The sequence below is a fragment of the Odocoileus virginianus genome, chromosome 17, assembly GCF_023699985.2.
Source record: "Odocoileus virginianus isolate 20LAN1187 ecotype Illinois chromosome 17, Ovbor_1.2, whole genome shotgun sequence".
Lineage (NCBI taxonomy): Eukaryota > Metazoa > Chordata > Mammalia > Artiodactyla > Cervidae > Odocoileus > Odocoileus virginianus.
Window position 1 is genome coordinate 60,028,417 of NC_069690.1, and position 20,531 is coordinate 60,048,947.

General features: G+C 47.4%; 1 long non-coding RNA gene across 1 annotated transcript; it reads left to right on the forward strand.

Moving 5' to 3' along the window:
- The first annotated feature begins 6,961 nt into the window (after positions 1-6,961).
- LOC110126171 (uncharacterized) lies at positions 6,962-14,280 on the forward strand. The gene is made up of 3 exons (XR_002310335.2): positions 6,962-7,141; positions 9,733-9,823; positions 14,137-14,280. It is a non-coding gene; the product is annotated as an uncharacterized lncRNA (long non-coding RNA).
- Positions 14,281-20,531: the final 6,251 nt, after the last annotated feature.

Sequence of the window (20,531 nt, forward strand, 5' to 3'; positions counted from 1 at the left end):
TTTCATTTGCATTCCTAAATATTATTTACGGCTGTTGGCATCTTTACACGTGACTTTTTTTAAGGATGTGAGTTAAGCTTACTTCTTGATATTAGCCTCTCTAACGACTGCCCGGTTTTGAATTCTTTTTCGATGACCACACCTAAGAGATTTCTTGGGGGTAGGTGTTTTTTACTTTCAGCCATACAGAACTTGGTAGCGCAGCACAGCTTTTAAAGTTGTTGTTATAGGAAATGGCCACAGGGGGCAGCATTTCTTCATGCACCACACTTAAGAATTTCATTTTTATTTTATATTAGAGTTGATTTCTGATGTGGGTTTTTTTCCTCTGTGTGCGTATAGAGGAACTTAATTCAGTGTACATATATGTATATCTATTCTTTTCAGGGTTCTTTTCGCCATAAAGTTTTTTTTTTTTTTTTTTTTACAGCGTGTTCAGTAGACTTCCCTGTGCTTTTTAGTAGGTTTTTTTTGCTTATCTATAGGATATATATTAATGTGTATATGTTAATTTCAAATTCTTCATGTGCCCCTCTGCCCTAACACTTTTTTGTAGATAATCATAAGTAGGTTTTCTAAGCGATTTTTCTTCTGTAAATGAGTTCGTTTGTATAGATTTATAGATTCCACTTGTCAATGACATGTCATGCTGTTTGTCTCTCTCTGGTCTCCTTCACTTAGTATGATAATCACTTGCTCTATGCATGCTGTTGCCAATGGCATTATTTTGTTCTGTTTTATGGATGAGTAGTATTTCTGTGTGGAAAAGGCGATGGCACCCCACTCCAGTACTCTTGCCTGGAAAATCCCATGGATGAAGCAGCCTGGTAGGCTGCAGTCCATGGGGTCACTAAGAGTTGGACACGACTGAGTGACGTCACTTTCACTTTTCATTTTCATGCATTGGAGAAGGAAATGGCAAACCACTCCAGTGTTCTTGCCTGGAGAATCCCAGGGGTGGGGGAGCCTGGTGGGCTACCGTCTATGGGGTCGCACAGAGTTGGACACGACTGAAGCGACTTAGCAGCAGCAGCAGCAGCAGTATTTCTGTGTAGAGGTGTACCACTTAGTCTTATTTTTCTGTGGATGGACATTTTGGTTGATCCTGTGTATTGGCTATTGTAAATTGTGCTGCCCTGAAAACAGGTTGTCGACTTAAAAAAATAGTCACAACCTAGAAGTTGAGGGTCAGTTCTCCAGGGTTACTTGAGATGCTGCCTCCCAGGTGTGAGGTCCTAAAAATCCCCACCAAATAAAACATAAACACAAATTCTGGGTTGTAACTATTTTTTAAGTCAAGAGGTGCATGCTTCATTTTGAATTATGATTATTTCCAGATCTAAGCCCAGAAGTGGGGTTGCCAGGTCATATGGTTCCTCTCCTTTTGTTTTGTAAGGAATCCCCCATGCAATTTACCATAGTTCCTGCAGCCATTTACATCCACACCAAGAGTGTAGGAGGATTCCCTTTTCCCTGTGCCCTCTTCAGCACTTATTCTCGGTAGATCTTTTTGATAATTGCCATTCTGACCAGTATGATTTGATGCCTCTTTGTAGTTTTGATTTCCATTGATTTACTATTTAGTGAGTTGGAGTATTTTCAAGGTGATTTTTGATCTTATACCACGTAAGTGCAATTTATCTCTTGAAATCGGCTTCTTGAAAGTCTGCCCTATTTTGAATTCCATTCTGATGATTTACCCCAGGACATTACTTGAGGGCAGGCGTCATTTAGAGCCCCAAAGGTCTTGTGAATGTCAAAGGCCCATCAGCACCGATTTTAAAGTTAAGGGAAGCAGTAACAAGGAGACAGCATTTCTTCCTGCCCTGTTGCTTGGGCAACCAGAGCCTTAGGCAAATCCTGTTCCTTCATTGTCAGTTAAGAGTGGAATGTGCCAGAAGAAACACCCAAGGCTGGTGTTAAGGAACTTCTTCCCCCTTACCCTTTATCCGCGGGACACATCCCAATTTCTGCAAGACTACTGTGTGGAGGGTGCAGTCATCTGCAGTTGGGGTGACCCTGAGAATGGAGGCTGGAAGTGGGAATCCCCCCTCCCCCAGCAGGAGATTTGGAGCCCAGGGAACTTTTCAAAGCTCTTCCAGCCCAGAGGCTCTGCTGTAGTTTGGGTGCAGCAGGCTTGGTTTCTCTGTAGTAAGGCCCACTGCTATCTAAAGAATGCAAGATCAGGATGAGGGCAACAGTTGCTCCAGGTACTTCGGAGGCACCTGCCTGGTACAAATCTCCCAGGTTTTGAAAATAATCTTTTAAAAGTTTATTTATTTTTTAAATTGAAGGATAATTGCTTTACATAATTTTGTTGTTTACTGTCAAACATCAACATGAATCAGACATAGGTGTACATATGTCCCCTTCCTCTTGAACTTCCCACGCATCTCCCTTCCCATCCTACCCCTTTAAGTTGATACAGAGCCCCTGTTCGAGTTCCCTGAGACATACAGCAAATTTCCATTTTACATAAGGTAGTAAGTTTCCATGTTACTCTCTCCATACATCTCACTCTCTCCTCCCCTCTCCCTGTGACCATAAGTCTGTTCTCTATGTCTGTTTCTCCATTGCTGCCTTGCAAATAAATTCATCAGTACTATCTTTCTAGATTCCGTATATATGTGTTAGTATACGATATTTATCTTTCTTTTCCCGACTTACTTCATTCTGTATAATAGGCTCTAGGTTCATCCACCTCATTAGAACTGATTCCCAGCTTTTTTAGTGAGACAACAACCTAGGCTCAGGATGCAAGCCTGCTTAGGTTCCAGGGATGTGACAACAGCCCAGGTCATCATGGCAAGAGAGAAATAGAGTCAGCATTTTTTCTCTTTTCATTTTCTCCTTGTTCTATAACTTACATTGCCCTGTATGCATGAAGTTCAATGTTTTGGGGTTGTGTTTTTCCTTTTCGATATACAACAACATGATTCAATAATACATAGGTATATATGTTCTTTTTTGGGTTCTTTTCCAATATAGGTTATTACAGAGTATCCAATAAGGCTCCTTGTAATCCCTGTGGATTGTTTTTATAAATAGTAGTGTGCATATGTCAGTTTGAACAGGCTCCATTCTCCCTGCCACCCTTTGTCTCTACTGGTAATGTTGTAGCCACGCGTTTCGGGAGACAAACTCACTCAGAAGGACAATGCAGACAGTGGAGTGCAGTTTATTACACCGGCGCCCAATCCAGCTGGCCCTCAGCCACCCAAAGGGGGACAGACCAGGTCTCTCAGACTGCGAATGCCTTCTTGCATTTCTGTTTCTTTGGGATGGTTTTTGAATTGTGGTGTTGGAGAAGACTCTTGGGAGTCCCTTGGACATCAAGGAGATCAAATAAGTCAATCCTATAAGGAAATAAACCCTGAATATTCATTCAAAGTTCCAATATTTCTTCCTGATGCGAAGAGCCAACTCATTGGAAAAGACCCTGATGCTGAAAAAGATCGAGGGCAGGAGAAGTGGGCAACAGAGGATGAGATGGTTAGATGGCATCAGTGACATGAGTCCATGGCATCAATGGACATGAGTTTGAGCAAACTCTGGGAAATAGCGAAGGACAGGGAAGCCTGGTGTGCTGCAGTCCATGGGGTCACAAAGAGTCAGACAGGACTTAGCAACTGAACAACAACAACAACATATGTACTCTATCTTCTTTATTCTTTCATTTGTCCCTCTTTACTTAGGTTGTTTCCGTGTCTTGGCTTTGGTCTCTGGTGCAGCTGAGATACCAAACACGCCAGTGTATTTTAAAATGTTGGTTTTCTTTGGATTTACGCCTAGGCATGGGAGTCCTGGATGCTGCTGCTGCTGCTGCTGCTAAGTCGCTTCAGTTGTGTCCGACTCTGTGCGACCCCACAGACACCAGCCCACCAGGCTCCCGTGTCCCTGGGATTCTCCAGGCAAGAACATTGGAAGCACATGAAGCACATGAAAAGATACTCAGCATCACTACTTATTACAAAACTGCAAATTAGATGTCCAATGAGGTATCACCCCACACCCGTTAGAATGGAATGGCCATCTCAAAAATTCTCCAACAATAAAGCTGGAGATGCTGTGGGGAGAAGGGACTCCTACAGTCCTTGGGGCTGTAAATTGGTAATTGGCTGGAAAGAACAGTATGGATGTTTAAAAAAAAACCTTAGAACTACAATAGTGTCCAGGACCGGAGAAGACAATGGCAACCCACTCCAGTCCTCTTGCCTGGAAAATCCCATGGACGGAGGTGCCTGGTGGGCTGCAGTCCATGGGGTTGTGAAGAGTCGGACACGACTGAGGGACTTCACTTTCACTTTTCACTTCAGTAACATTATGTTTATTTTCTAAGCCAGGTGAGGCTACTTACCCTGGATAAGAAGTTCATTTGTTACATTTTTAGATTTCACCTAGCAGTGAGGTCATATAATAGTAATCTCTTTTCATGTGCTCATGGCCATTTGTGTTTTCTACAGGAAAATGTCCATTTTGAGCTGTGGCCCATTTTTTTATGTGTGTGGTTGGATTTTTTTTTGTTGTTTAATATTTATCTGCATGTGTTTGTATGTTTTGGAGATGGATTCTTTGTGGGTATCTTCATTTTCAAAGATTGTAATTTCCCATTCTGAGTCTTGCCTTTTTCCTTCAGGGTTTCCTAGCTGTTCAAATGCTTTTCAGGTTAATTCAATCTGTTTATGTTAGGTTTAGTTTGCAGTATTCTAAGATGTGGATCCAAAAGAACTTGCTGTGATTTACATCAAAGCACGTTCTGCCTGTATTTCCCTCAAGTATTTCACAGTATCCATCCTGATGTTTAGATATTTATACTATTTGGAGTTTATTTTAGGTATAGTGGTAGGAGTATTCTAATTTCATGCTGGTTTTCATTGTTTAAGGAACCTCCATCTTATCCTCCATAGTGGTTGTGAACAGTTGACATCCCCTGTATCTATCCATGGAGGAGGGTTCCCTTTTCTCAACACCCGCTGCTTGTAGCTCTTTGTAGCTTTAATTTGCATTTCTCTAATATTTAGTGCCGTTGGCCTCTTTTCATGTGATTTTTCTTCAAAGGGTGTAAGTTAAACGTACCTTTTGACCTTGGCTTCTTGAAGGATCGCCCAATTCTCAATTCTTTTTTGGTGACTCCACCTATGACATTATTTGAGGGCAGATGTTTTGTATTTCGAGCCCTACAGACCTTGTGAATCTTCGATGCCCATCAGCCCAGCTTTTAAAGTTGTTGTTATGGGAAATGGCCACAAGGTGACAGAATTTCTTCATGCTCCATGGTTTCGTTTTGTTTTGTTTTGGTAATTTCAATGTCATTTTATATTAGACTTGATTTCCTTGTGTTTTTTGGAGGCGGGTGTACATGGACTCGCTTTGCTTATCCATAGACATATATCTATTCTTTTTCCGTTTCTTTTTCCCATAGAGGTTTTTACAGTGTATTAAATAGACTTCCCTGTGCTACTCAGTAGGTTCTTTTTCATTATCTTTTGGATATATAGTAATGTGTATATATTAATTCCAAAGTCCTTATGTATCCCTTCTCCTTAATAATCACATGGTAGAAAGTCTGCCTGCAATGCAAGAGACCCGGGTTCAATCCCTGGGTCGGGAAGATAACCTGGAGATGGAACTGGCAATCACTCCAGTATTCTTGCCTGGAAAATTCCATGGACAGAGGAGCCTGGCGGGCTACAGTCCGTGGTGTTGCAAGGAGTTGGACAGGAGTGAATGAGTAACACACGCACAATATTTTTTTGAATAAACCTAAGTTGGTTTTCTAAGTTTGTGAGTCTGTTTCTGCTGTGTAAATAAGTTCATTTGTATGAATTTATAAACCCCAGTTCTCAGTGACATGTCGTGATATTTGTCTCTCTCTCTCTGACTGGCTTCTCTTACTATGCCGAGGAGATGAGTGGCCGACTTTTGTCTCCATGAGGGACTCCGGCAGAGCCAGGCTGTGGGCCATCCTCGGTGTAACAGTGATACTTCCCCAAACACAGAAAATTCCATGGGACCCCTCCTGACAGCTGGCCCTCAGGGAAACCAGGTCCTCTATTGTGGAATAGATTCTACTGGAAAATTGTTATAAATCCCAATGCCCCAAATCATATAGTTGGGCTTTCCTTATTGTAGAATGAGAGCTGGCCCAGGGTGCAGGCAGTGGGAGGGTGACCAGTTGTGGGGGGCCAGCAGGGAGGGGAGCAAGGCTGGAGCAGGGCAGGAAGCGTGGGGGTGGAGTTAGGGTGGGAGCATCCATCTGCTGGAGCTATCATGGTGTTCGTGCCGAGCTGGACGCTCCCTGCAGGTCCTGGGTGGCGTCTTCCCTCCCTCCCAGCTCAGTCTCATCGCACAGGTTCCAAAGGAGCTGCATCATCCAGGAAACCGCACACTGACTGGCCTGTGCAGGCTGAGGGCAGTCCCCAGAAGGGCAGGCGAGGGTTGCTCCGCCCCGGGTACCAGGCCGTTTCTGTTAAACTCCAAACCGGCCCTTTGGCACTCTGGCCAGTGTGGACAGCCTGCCACCTGGGTCTCCTGATGGAGCCCACACATGTCGGGTCACCTCTGGGGGGTGGGCACTCTCCCCGGCTCCTAGCCTCTCCCCTCAGGGCCCTCCCTGGACCCCAGTCCTCTCCTGAGAACCCACGCCTCCTCCCACAGCCAGGCCCTGCCCCTGCACGTCACCCCTCAGGGAGGCCCCTACACCTCCAGACTGGCTCCTCTCCTGTGACACCCCGTTGGCCATGCCTCCCAGGGGGTGTTTGAGTTCCCACTGGCAAATAGGCCTTTCTGGGCGATGGCGTCCTCATTCCATCCCCTGAACGTCCAGATTCGGGGTGGGGAGCTGAGGAGAAAAGAGAGGAGGAAGTGTAACGGAGCGCAGTGAGCTCCGCCCTCAGCAGAGCAGCCGTTGTTGTGCATCATTGCTCCGCACCGCCAGGGCAGGTCCTGCTCAGCCATTGGTTGGGGCCTGGGGGATGGCGCCCACTGGCAACCAACGGCCACTGAGCGGCCATGAGTAGTCCTGCTCAGTCATTGGACAGTGCAGCACTGAGCCCCGCCCACAAGCAACTGTCGGTTAAGGAGTGACAGTTTAGGAGTCAGAGGGCAGTGGAGTGGTGGTACTGAGGTGGAGACGAGTATGGTGAGAGGTGGATCCTGGCCTTCTCCCCGAAGCCCTCTCACTCACCTGGCCTTGCTGGCCCCAGAGAACAGGCTGGGGACTGTGTCCTGCAGGACTCCAGAGCCCTCGCCAAGATCGCCCCCTAGCCGAGGCCCAGGCCTTGAGGAGTGCTAAACCTCGCCCCCATGCTGGTCTCTGTGACCCAATAGCAGTGGCCATCTGCCTGGGTCGCAGTCTGAGAGACCTGGTCTCTCCCCCTTTGGGTGGCTGAGGGCCAGCTGCATTGGGCTCCTGGCTCCCTCAGCGATGACAGCTGGGCAGGCTATGGGGACTGGCTTTGAGGGAGCTGTGAACTGAGCTCTGCCTCCTCTTAGCCAGGGCCGGGACCCTGGAGGGTGACAGCTGTGCCCTGGCACCTTGCCATTTCTTGTCAGGACAGAGAATAACATCGTTTGGTAGCAATTTACAGGAACATCATTACCAGACCATGATCTGACCTCAGGAACAAAGGATCTGACAGCAAGAAATCTGCAACAACTAACCACTCCCCTCCCTCACCTTTTGTTTTTAAAGAGGCTTGCTGAAAACTTTTAGTAACTTTGGGGTTATGGGCATGAGCTACCCATCTCCTCGCGTGGCCCTGTAACAAACCTTTCTCTGCTCCAGACTCCAATGTTTTAGTATTGTTTGGCCTTACTGTGCTTTACGGTAAGTTGATGCTGTGAAAGTGCTGCACTCAATATGCCAGCAAGTCTGGAAAACTCAGCAGTGGCCACAGGACTGGACAAGGTCAGTTTTCATTCCAATCCCAAAGGAAGGCAATGCCAAAGAATGTTCAAACTACTGCAGAATTGCACTCATCTCACACACTAGCAAAGTTATGCTCAAAATCCTCCAAGCCAGGCTTCAACAGTATGTGAACCATGAACTTCCAGATGTTCAAACTGGATTTAGAAAAGGCAGAGGAACCAGAGATCAAATTGCCAACATCTGCTGGATCAGAGAAAAAGCAAGAGAGTTCCAGAAAAACATCTATTTCTGCTTTATTGACTATGCCAAAGCTGTTGACTGTGTGGATCACAACAAATTGTGGAAAATTCTTCAAGAGATGGGAATACCAGACCACCTCACCTGCCTCCTGAGAAATCTGTATGCAGATTAAGAAGAAACACAACTGGACACAGAACAACAGACTGGTTCCAAATAGGGAAAGGAGTATGTCAAGGCTGTATATTGGCACCCTGCTTATTTAACTGATATGCAGATTACATCATGAGAAACGCTGGGCTGGAAGAAGCACAAGCTGGAATCAAGATTGCCGGGAGAAATATCAATAACCTCAGATATGCAGATGACACCACCCTTATGGCAGAAAGTGAAGAAGAGCTAAAGAGCCTCTTGATGAAAATGAAAGAGGAGAGTGAGAAAGCTGGCTTAAAGCTCAACATTCAGAAAACTAACATCATGGCATCTGGTCCCATCACTTCATGGCAAATAGATGGGGAAACAGTGGAAACAGGGGCAAACTTATTTTTTGGGGCTCCAAAATCACTGCAAATGGTGACTGCAGCCATGAAATTAAAAAGCTTGCTCCTTGGAAGAAAAGCTATGACCAACCTAGACAGCATATAAAAAGCAGAGACATTACTTTGCTGACAAAGGTTCGTCTAGTCAAAGCTATGGTTTTTCCAGTAGTCATGTATGGATGTGAGAGTTGGACTATAAAGAAAGCTGAGCGCTGAAGAATTGATGCTTTTGAACTGTGGTGTTGGAGAAGACTCTTCAGAGTCCCTTGAACAGCAAGGAGATCCAACCAGTCCATCTGAAAGGAAATCAGTCCTGAATATTCATTGGAAGGATTGATGCTGAAGCTGAAACTCCAATACTTTGGCCTGATGTGAAGAACTGACTCATTGGAAAAGACCCAGATGCTGGGAAAGATTGAAGGTGGGAGAAGGGGACGACAGAAGATGAGATGGTTGGATGGCATCACTGACTCGATGGACATGAGTTTGGTGATGAACAGGGAAGCCTGGCATGCTGCAGTCCATGGGGTTGCAAAGAGTCAGACATGACTGAGCGACTGAACTGAACTGTGTTTTAGGCACAGGGACTTGCTTCATTCAGTAACAGAAGGAGGGAGATGGTGGAGAGTGGGGTGGATGCTGGTGTCAGGGAAAGGCCCAAGAAGAAAGGAAAATGGACCAAAAGGGCAGTGTGGGCAGCAGGGAGTGGACCCAAACCGCAGAGTTCAGTGCTGAGATGGTTACTTGACTCCGCTAAGGGATGCCCAGAGGGCTGGTAAAACTATTCTGGGTGTGGCCATGGGGTTGTTTCCATAAGATATTAGCATTTGAATTCAGAGACTCTGGAAAGGGTCACAGTCATCAGTGAAGGTTTTGCCCAGTCCTCTGAGGGCCTGGAGACAGCAAAAAGGTAGGGTGGGGGGGAGTGTTGGAGGATTGGGGGGGGGGTGGGTGACAGGGTGGAAGATGGAGCTTGTTTTCTGAGCCTGGACTTCTGTCTCCTAAACTTGCCTTTGGTTCTGGCTCTCAGGCTTTCAGGCTCAGAATGGGACTTAGCTGCTATTGCCCTTGTTCTCCTGCCTCCAGGTTTGGAAAGGAACCACACCACTGGCTTTCCCAGGCCTCCAGCTTGCAGATGGCATGGCAGTTTCTGGGACTTCTCAGCTTCCATCATCATGTGAGCCAATCCCACCTAAAAAATCTCTTTCTAGCCATCTATGTGTAACCTACTGGTTCGTTTTCTCTGGAGTGTCTCTTTGTGACCCCATGAACCTAGGCTCCTCTGTCTATGGAATTCTCCAGGCCAGAATAGTGGAGTGGGTTGCCATTTCCTTCTCCAGGGGATCTTCCTGACCCAGGGATTGAACCTGGGTTCCTTACATTGCAGGCAGATTCTTTGCTGTCTGAGCCACCAGGGAGGCCCTTTTTTCTGGAGGACACTGACTTAATAGAGATGCTTTTTATTTTAATTTATTTCTAATTGGAGGTAATTGCTTTACAATACTGAGATGGTTTCTGCCATACATCAACATGAATCAGCCCTAGGTATATACATGTCCCCTCCCTTTAACCTCCCACCTCCAATCCCATCCCATCCTGGGGTTGTCTCAGAGCACCAAGTTAGAGCTCCCTGCATCTTACAGGAAATTCCCATTGGCTATCTATTTTGCATATGGTGATGTGTATGTTTCAATGTTACTCTCTGAATTATCCCTCCCCCTCCTTCCCTCATGGAGTCCACAAGTCTGTTCTCTGTGTGTGCATCTCCATTGTTGCCCTGCAAATAGGTTCATCAGTACCATCTTTCTAGATTCCATATGTATATATATGTGCATTAATTTATGGTATTTGTTTTTCTCTTTCTGACTTCATTCTGTGTAATAGGCTCTAGGTTCATCCACCTCATTAGAACTGATTCCCATGTGTTCTTTTTTATGGTTGAGTAATATTCCATTGTGTATAGTACCACAACTTCTTTATTCATTCATCTGTTGATGAATATCTAGGTTACTTCCATGTCTTGGCTATTATAAATAATGCTGCAATGAACATTGGGGTACATGTGTCTTTTTCAATTATGGTTTTCTCAGGGTACATGTCCAATAGTGGGATTATTGGATCATATGATAATTTATGGGGCTTCCCAGGTGGTGCTAGTGGTAAGGAACCTGCCTGCCAATGCAAGAGACATAAGAGGTACAGGTTGGATCCCTGGGTTGGAAAGATCCCCTGGAGAAGGGTATGGCAACCCACTCCAGAATTCTTACCTGGAGAATCCCATGGACAGAGGAGCTTGGCAGGCCATGGTCCATGGGGTCACAAAGAGTCAAACACAACTGAAGTGACTGAGCATGCATGCATCATCATTTTATCAGCGGCTCAGTTACGTATTTGGTAATATCAGAAACAATTTTCTGAAGCAAGTGACATAGAAAATATAGCTATCAGTTATTAGTAAGGTCATAAGTAAGAATTTAAGTCATGAACTTTCATTAGCAGTAGCCCAGTATATACCCAGGTCATCTGACTTCTTGGTAACCCCATGGACAGTAGCCTTCAAGGTTCCTCTGTCCATGGGATTTCCCAGGCAAGGATACTGGAGTGGGTTTTTACTGAGAAGTACCATTCCCTTCTCCAGGGGATCCTCCCATATCAGGGATTGAATCCAGGTCTCCTGCTTCAACAGGCAAGTTCTTTACCACTGAGCCACTAGGCTTACATAAATCATCTTACAGATATGTCTATTTCATGCTGATAATTTTGAGTGTATATTAAAACTCTACCTCCTCCTTCATGTTTTGGATGTCACAATTTACCTCTTTTTATATCATGTATTCATTAACAAATCTTATAGCTATAGTTACTTTTACTACCTTTGTCCTTTAATATTTATATTAGAGTTAAATGATTAACATACAACCATATTCAGCATTCAGTTCAGTCGCTCAGTCATATCCAACTCTTTGTGACCCCATGAACAGCAGCATGCCAGACCTCCCTGTCCATCACCAACTCCCGGAGCCCACCCAAACCCATGTCCATTGAGTTCGTGATGCTATCCAACCATCTCATCCTCTGTTGTCCCCTTCTCCTCCTGCCCTCAATCTTTCCCAGCATCAGGTTCTTCTCAAATGAGTCAGCTCTTTGCATCAGGTGGCCAAAGTATTGGAGTTTCAGCTTCAACATCATATGCTGAATTTGACTACATGCTTTTCATCTTCTTTATCTACTTGCACCCTCTGTTTTCATATGAGTATCATGCCCTTTCAAGGCAACTTGAAGGACTCCTTTCAGCTTTTAGTGGCAATGAACTCCCTCTCCTTTATTTGTTTGAAAAGCCTCTACCTCTTTTCTGAGAGAACACTTTACCAGGTAAAGTATTCTTTGTTAGCAGTTTTTCTTCTTTTAGAATGTTTATTAATATTATATCATCCCACTCTGTTGGCCTGAAAGCTTTCTGCTGAGAACTCTGCTAACAGCCTTCTAGTGGTTCCCTTGTATGAGATAGACTTTTTTTTCTGTGTTGTTGCTTTAAAAGTCTATCTTTGTTTTTTATTTTAGACAGTATTGTTAAAAAATAGGGACAAGATTGCTGTGTATTGGAATTTTCAGATGACCTATTAGCTCCCTAAACTCAGATATCAAAATTTCTCTCCAGATTTGGGAAGTTTTCAGCCATTATTTCTTTAAATATACTTTCTGGCCTCTTATCTCTCTCTTCTTCTGATACTCCGATACTTCTTAGATTGTTCACAGGATTCACAGGATTTTTTTTTTTCACTCTTCATTCTTTTATCTTTCTTCTCCTTTGGTTGAATAATTTCAAGGTCCTAGGTACTACTTCACAAGTTCTTTCTCTCGATCCATTCTGCTGTTGATGTTGTTCATTGCATTTTTAATTTCACCCATTGTATTCTTCAGTCTAAGAATGTCTAAATAATTCTTTTTTTAAATGATTTTTTTCTTCCTACAGAACTTCTCATTTGTTCATGTATTGTTTTCTGAATTTTGGTGAATTGTCCTCGGGTTTTTAGCTCACTGAGATTCCTTAAAAGTTATTTTGAATTATTTATTGGGTAAATTGCAAATTTCCATTTCTTTGTGGTCAGTTATTAAACAGTTACTGTGTTCTGCTGAGGTTGTCATGTATCCTTAAATTTTATTTCTTTAAAGATATTTTTTTACTGAAGTATAGTTGCCATATTAGTTTGGGGAGTACAGCATAGTGAGTCAATATTTTTATATATTATGAATTGATCACAGTGATAAGTCCAGGAGCCTCCTGTCATCATAAAAAGTTACTGCAATTTTATGGACTGTATTCCCTATGCTGTACACTACCTCCCTGTGACTTATTTATTTTATACCTCGATCTCGATTTTTCATATTCCTTGAAGCCCTGTGTTGCCGTCTTCACATCTGAAGAGAAGTGACCTTTTCCAGCCCTTACTGGCTGACTTCAGGAGAGAAACACCCGCTGTGGGCTGTGCTAGGAATTGTCACATCGCTACTGTGGGGACACCTGCCCCACACGTCTGGTGGGGAACGCTGAAGCGCAGGTGCCCCCTCTGGATCCTGCAGAGCCTGGCTGACAGGATCCTGTTGCTTTCCCTGGGGACCTGCTCAGTGGTCCATTTTGTGGCTTCTCCTAGGCCTGCTGACTCAGTTTCTGCTCAGGCTCCCTGACTGCCTGAGTGCATTCTCACGGCCGTCAGCTCATCCACAGGGAAGGGTGCGGGGGGGAGGCGGCAGGTGGGTGCTTACCATGCCGGCTCTTCAGACCAGGAAGGTCTAGTTTAGTCCTGAATTGTCACCTTGGGGGAGGGGCAACATGAGAACAATCAGGCTGTTTCTCTCACCCTCCTAAATACACCCAATATCTGATTTTTTTTTTTTTTTTCATCCAGCATTGTGCTGGCACCCACTCCTGGACTCTGGGCCTCCCACAAAGGCTGTCTGGTCTGTGGGTGGTCATCCAAATTGGTTTTCTTTGGGGGAAGGTAGTAGAAATCTCCTGTTCCACCATTTTGATGTTGCTCCTCTTCCTTGTGATATTTTTTGTTGAAAACTAGACTTTTGAGCGCAATAATGTGGTAACTCTGGAAATAAGGTTCCCTCTCTTCCCCAGGGCTTGCTGTTTGTGAAAGTTACTGATACTGTTTTTGTGCTTTAATTGTTGTGGGCAGTCTCTGAGCTGGGGACCAGCCTGAGATGTAAACTTAAGATCTCACATCTTTTCTGAATCTTTCTTTTGGCTTGTGTGGTTACTTCCTATTTTCCCCTTACATACACTTGTTTTTGAGTTACTGTCCGTGTCCTTTATGCAAAGCAGTCCTAGTGCTAAAGAACTCTTGTTTTGCCAGCCACAGGATTCTTTGTCAGCACTTTGAATAAGTCAACCCACTGTCTCCTGGTCTCCTAAGCTTTCTAATGATGAACTTGCTGATGACCTTATTGAGGTAAATATGATGAGGGTGATCTTCTTTTCAGGAAGGCCACTAACAAGAGTCAGCAGAACTCCTTCAGCCTCCAGAGACTTTTCTTGCAAAGTCCAGAGCACCAGGGTCTTGAAAGCTCCTCCAGGTGATTGACACTGAATAAACGTTACTCCTTGTCATGGAGTATGTGAGTTGACGAGATGTGATTGACTGTTTACTAGATGGTGGCTGCTTGGCAGATGAGGCGGCCAAGGCCCATTCCAGCAGCTGGCGCCTGCTGGGCAGTGCTGCCACCAGAAGGTGTCACCTGCAGAAGAGACTTGATGCCAGAGACCCTACATCTTGACGCTGAACTGAGTATAAGAATCACAGATTTTCCCACTCGGTCAGCACCTTCTGTGACGGCCATTCACCTGGACTCGTGGAGCCTGGGAGTGGTTCTGTACTCATGGGGCTGGGTCCCTGCCCTTCATGGGACGGGATTTCTGGGAGCTGCGGCAGCGGATCCTGAGTGGGCAACACCATGTTCCCACTTTATCCCTCTCTTGAGATAGAAAAATCTCTCTGAAACAATGATAACCATTGACCCCAACAACGAAGCGGTCACTTGAAGTGACGCATGAGGCATCTGTGAGTGAACGTGGGCCAGGAGGAGCCGCTCGGGCCACCCAGTGAGCTGCCCTGTGACGAGGACTCTCCGGGTGACAGGTGACGACCATGGGCTTGGGGTGGGGCCATAGCGAAGGGTACACAGGGGGATATGAGCCCCAGGTGGGGGCCGTCCTGTCACCCTGAGGCCCCCCCCCCCTTCTGCTGACCTCAGCACCACAGGTTGAGCCGCCTCAGGCCCTGAGGTGGGGGCCCAGTTCTGTGAGGGGGAGGGGCAGCAACCTGGAGGGTCAGAGGTCCACACCCCCAGTCCCAGTGAGGCCTTGGGGCTCCCCCTCCACCAGCAGGACTAGGGCCCCAGGGGAACCGGCTGCCCCGGCTGTCGCCCTCCAGAAGCTCCCCCAATGCTGGGCAGCCTGAGAGTGTTCCAGCCCCACTCCAGCCACAGCCAGAGACAGTAGGGGTGGTTGGGAGATTCTAGAACTTTACTTTAAAGCACTCATGTTGCAGACTGCCCAGCCGGAACCCTGACCACAAAGTGAGCCTAGGGTAATTCCCCATGGCCAGAGAGGCAGGAAAGTCAGGCTGCACTCCCTGCATTGAAGTGGAGGGCAGGAAGATGCTGAACCCCGGGCCCCTGGAGGCCAGAGCTGGGTGCACCCTGGGGGCGGTGCAGGCAGTGCACCCTGTGTGTACCCTGATGCTTAGGGAGAGAGAACACGGCCCAGGAGAACATGGGGGGGGGGGGGGATGTTCTCTGCCCCGGATTCAAATCAGGAGGATGTCCCACACCACCACAGCCTTCATAAGCATCGTATCCAAAATACCTGGCCAGGTCAGAGGATGGCCTGGCACTGTCTGGGGACAAGAAGAGAGGCTGCCCTGATGCAAGCCCACACCTTGGTCCCATCTGGGTGGGGGTTGGATTGTCAGAGGCTGGACGACCTTTCCTGCAGCACTTCTCCCCTCCCCCGCTTCCCTGTCTTTTCTTCCAAGTGAGTGGGGGAGGGGACGGTCCTTCTAAAGCACTGGGAAGAAACATGATGCCCCAGGAAGCTGTATCACAGACACTCTGTTTTGCGTCCTCTGTGCCTGGAACTGGGGCTGTGCATGCTCCAGTTAGAGACTCGTGTAGGCATGTGGTCCTTGGAGTTGCAACTAATCAGAAAAACGATCTAAGAAAATTATCATAGTGACTCCCGACACTGTCAGTGTGGTCGTGAAGGGGAAAGGCTTGAGCCGCATTGCAGGACCGGAATACACAAAGTGTGTGCCAGCTTCCTGCGCTCGCGTTCCAGAACACTTCCAGAAGGACCGAGCGGATCTTCGAGGCCCTTACTAGGAGAACAGAATCCGTGAGGCGGCGTGGGCGTGGCCGTCCCTGCGCAGCTGTCTCCTGACCGTCGCGCAGGGGTCTTTTCACGGTGAGTTCTCCTGTTTACAACGGGCGGTGGAGCAGCCCCTCTGAGAGGCTGGACTACCGTGGGAGCTGCTGAGCAGCTCAGGTCCCGGGGATGATCCTGTGAGCCCGATGTCCCAGGGGGAGGAGTCAGGAGGAGACACAGCAGACCATAAGGGCAAGGGCTAAGGAAAGGGCCTTTAAAAAGCTAAGTTCCAGGTTCCCAGGAACCAGGTGTTTCCACTTTAAGTAGTGAGTGTGTGTCAGATGTCTGTCCCTGCGCTTGCACGTGGGCTCCTGGAAGCCCTGGGCCACACTGCATGTGGCCCTGAGAGCCGGCTGGGAAGCAAGATGACTGGGATTGGGTGGGGGCCCTGCTGTACCCCTTTATCGTCCCAGTTTTGGCTTTCTTTGCTCTAAGCAGCCCCGTGTGCGGTTAACCAGTGCTTAGTTCAGTTCAGTCGCTCAGTCGTGTCTGACCCTTTGCGACCCCATGAATCGCAGCACGCCAGGCCTCCCTGTCCATCACCAACTCCCGGAGTCCACACAAACCCATGTCCATCGAGTCGATGATGCCATCCAGCCATCTTATCCTCTGTCGTCCCTTTCTCCTCCTGCCCTGTCTTTCTCAGTAGAAGGGTCTTTTCCAATGAGTCAAATCTTCGAATGAGGTGGCCAAAGTATTGGAGTTTCAGCTTCAGCATCAGTCCTTCCAGTGAACACCCAGGACTGATCTCCTTTAGGATGGACTGGTTGGATCTCCTTGCAGTCCAAGGGACTCTCAAGAGTCTTCTCCAACACCACAGATTAAAAGCATCAATTCTTTGGTGCTCAGCTTTCTTCACAGTCCAACTCTCACATCCATACATGACCACTGGAAAAACCATAGCCTTGACTAGACAGACCTTTGTTGGCAAAGTAATGTCTCTGCTTTTTAATATGCTGTCTAGGTTGGTCATAACTTTCCTTCCAAGGAGTAAGAGTCTTTTAATTTCATGGCTGCAATCACCATCTGCAGTGATTTTGGAGCCCCAAAAAATAGTCAGCCACTGTTTCCACTGTTTCCCCATCTATCTGCCATGAAGAGGTGGGACCAGATGCCATGATCTTAGTTTAGTTTTCTGAATGTTGAGCTTTAAGCCAACTTTTTCACTCTCTTCTTTCACTTCCATGAAAAGGCTCTTTAGTTCCTCTTCACTTTCTGCCATAAGGGTGGTGTCATCTGTATATCTGAGGTTATTGATATTTCTCCCGGCAATCTTGATTCCAGCTTGTGCTTCTTCCAGCCCAGTGTTTCTCATGATGTACTTTGCATATCAGTTAAATAAGCAGGGTGACAGTATACAGCCTTGACATACTCCTTTTCCTATTTGGAACCAGGCTGTTGTTCCATGTCCAGTTCTAACTGTTGCTTCCTGACCTGCATACAGGTTTCTCAAGAGGCGGGTCAGGTTGTCTGGTATGCCCATCTCTTTCATAATTTTCCACAGTTTATTGTGATCCACACAGTCAAAGGCTTTGGCATAGTTGATAAAGCAGAAATAGATGTTTTTCTGGAACTCTCTTGCTTATTCTACGATCCATAGGATGTTGGCAATTTGATCTCTGGTTCCTCTGCCTTTACTAAAACCACCTTGAACATCTGGAAGTTCACGGTTCACATATTGCTGAAGCCTGGCTTGGAGAATTTTAAGCATTACTTTACTAGCGTGTGAGATAAGTGCAATTCTGCAGTAGTTTGAGCATTCTTTGGCATTGCCTTTCTTTGGGACTGGAATGAAAACTGACCTTTTCCAGTCCTGTGGCCACTGCTGAGTTTTCCATATTGGCTGGCATATTGAGTGCAGCACTTTCACAGCATCATCTTTCAGGATTTGAAAAAGCTCAACTGGAATTCCATCACCTCCACTAGCTTTGTTCGTAGTGATGCTTCCTAAAGCCCACTTGACTTCACATTCCAGGATGTCTGGCTCTAGGTGAGTGATCACACCATCGTGATTATCTGGGTCATGAAGATCTTTTTTGTACAGTTGTTCTGTGTATTCTTGCCACCTCTTCTTAATACCTTCTGCTTCTGTTGGGTCCCTACCATTTCTGTCCTTTATTGAACCCATCTTTGCTTGAAATATTCCCTTGGTATCTCTAATTTTCTTGAAGAGATCCCTAGTCTTTCCCATTCTGTTGTTTTCCTCTATTTCTTTGCATTGATTGCTGAGGAATCTTTTCTCTCCTTGCTATTCTTTGGAACTCTGCATTCAAATGGGTATATCTTTCCTTTTCTCCTTTGCTTTTCACTTCCCGACTTTTCACAGCTATTTGTAAGGCCTCCTCAGACAGCCATTTTGCTTTTTTGCATTTCTTTTTCTTGGGGATGGTCTTGATTCCTGTCTCCTGTACAGTGTCACGAACCTCCATCCATATAGTTCATCAGGCACTCTGTCTATCAGATCTAGTTACTTAAATCTATTTCTCACTTCCACTGTATAGTCATAAGGGATTTGGTTTAGTTCATACCAGAATGGTCTAATGGTTTTCTCCACTTTCTTCAATTTCAGTCTGGATTTGGCAATAAGGAGTTCATGATCCGAGCCACAGTCAGCTCCCAGTCTTGTTTTTGCTGACTGTATAGAGCTTCTCCATCTTTGGATAACCAGTGCTGCTCTCCTTGAAATCTGTCCACAGCTCTCACCCCCTCCCCGTGAGACCCAGCTCCTCACGGGGGTTTTGGGCTGTCTGTGGCCGGCCCCTGCAAGCCCACCGTGCAGGTCCCAGTCCAGCTGGGAAGATGAGATGGACCCACTGAAGTGCAGTTACCGGTCCAGGGACCAAGGAGGACACAGCACAGCACATGCTCCCCTGCAGGGCTGGGTCAGGGCAGCTGCTTGAAGGAAGTGGGTCCCCAAGCACGGGTTTGACCACAGGGACTGGAGAACAAGCATCTGGGCGGGAGGAAGCTGGAGTGTCCGGCGCACACAGGACTGAGGCTGGGGAGTGGGCGCTGGGCTGGACCCCTCTCTTCCAGGACCACCCCGGCTGGCGCTTTGTGCTCCGTGTCTCCAAACTGAAACACCCCTCAGTTCAGTGCTGGAAGGCAGTCGCCTCCCATGACGGACACTGGGCTCAGGAGACCAGCTGCTCCTCTATGAGCCTTGAGCCGGGCTAGCTGGGCCACAGCTGCCTTGGATCACCCTCAATGTCCCCAGCTCCGTCCCACAGGGACTGAGGGAGCAGTGAAGACCGGAGCAGGGAATGAACATGGGCGCCTTGCCCTGTACAGGACACCTCTGGCTGTGGATGCCCATGGGGGCTGGGGAAGCCTCCAGGTTCCAGTGTCAGTAAGGCAACCCTGCCAGTAATCTGCAAGCAAAATACATGAAAGGCACCCGCCAGCCCATAATTTTCAATTGCTTCCTGAATTATGGATCACTTCATGCAATTTTACCTCTCATGAAACATGACCTATAGGTACAGAGTGGACCAGTTGTGAAGGAACACTGGAAGCAGTGGGGCCAAGGAGTCCAGGCGGCTTCAGTAGCCTCGTTCACGTCCCAGAGCTCCGCCCGACCTTTGGCAGGCCATGTGCCCGCCTAGGACTCCAGCGCTCCCACCTCCTAGCGAGGCTGGTTGTGCAACCAAACTCTCCCTCCGGACGGGAAGGGAGTGGTTTGCACAAGCTCTAGAATCCGCCCTAGGAGAGAGAAGCAGGCCTTTCTCCTCCTCCCTCTGTCCTGAGCGCGGGGACGAGGCGCCTGCTCTGGGAGGAAAGGGCGTTAGGGACAGGAGCCTCCTGGACCTGTCCTGGACTGTCTGCCTCCGGACCCTGCGTGAGGGGTGCCAACTTCCATCTGCCTCTCTGCTGTGGGGCCTTGGTTCCAGCCGCGGAGCCTTGTGCTAAGCAGGATGGCAGTGCCAGGGGATATTTCTCATGGCTCCCTTGGGTCCGGCCGCTCCCAGGAGGCAGCTGCCTGATGTTTCCAGCCCTCGCTTGTGTGGGTGACAGCCGAGTTCAGCTCTAGCCCACTACCCCTCCAGGAGGCAGTTTCCAGGCAGGCAGCTGGCAGTCCAGGCCCGCGACCTCTCGGCTCCACCCGGAGCCACCTGGGCTGATGTGGACCTGGATCTGCAGCCTGGGCTCCCTACATCCTCGGCTTGTTCCCTGATACTGGCGGCCCCTGGCAGTTATTTACCCCAGTCATCCTCACTGGGAGCGCCAGCCCCAACCTACACCAGTGCTTCCCTCTTTCCACGCGCCTGGAGCTGCTCTCCCGAGTGGAGGGCATTCCCTACACAGAGCAGGCGGGAGCCAAGGGGGCAACTGAGCCTTCACTCCTGGACCCACTGTACAAACTGTGTGTGCACTCACCTCCCAGGAAGGGCGGGACTTTGGGAGGGAGTGGGGTGCCACCCTCTTTTATCCTTGTTTGGACCAAACGAAGGGC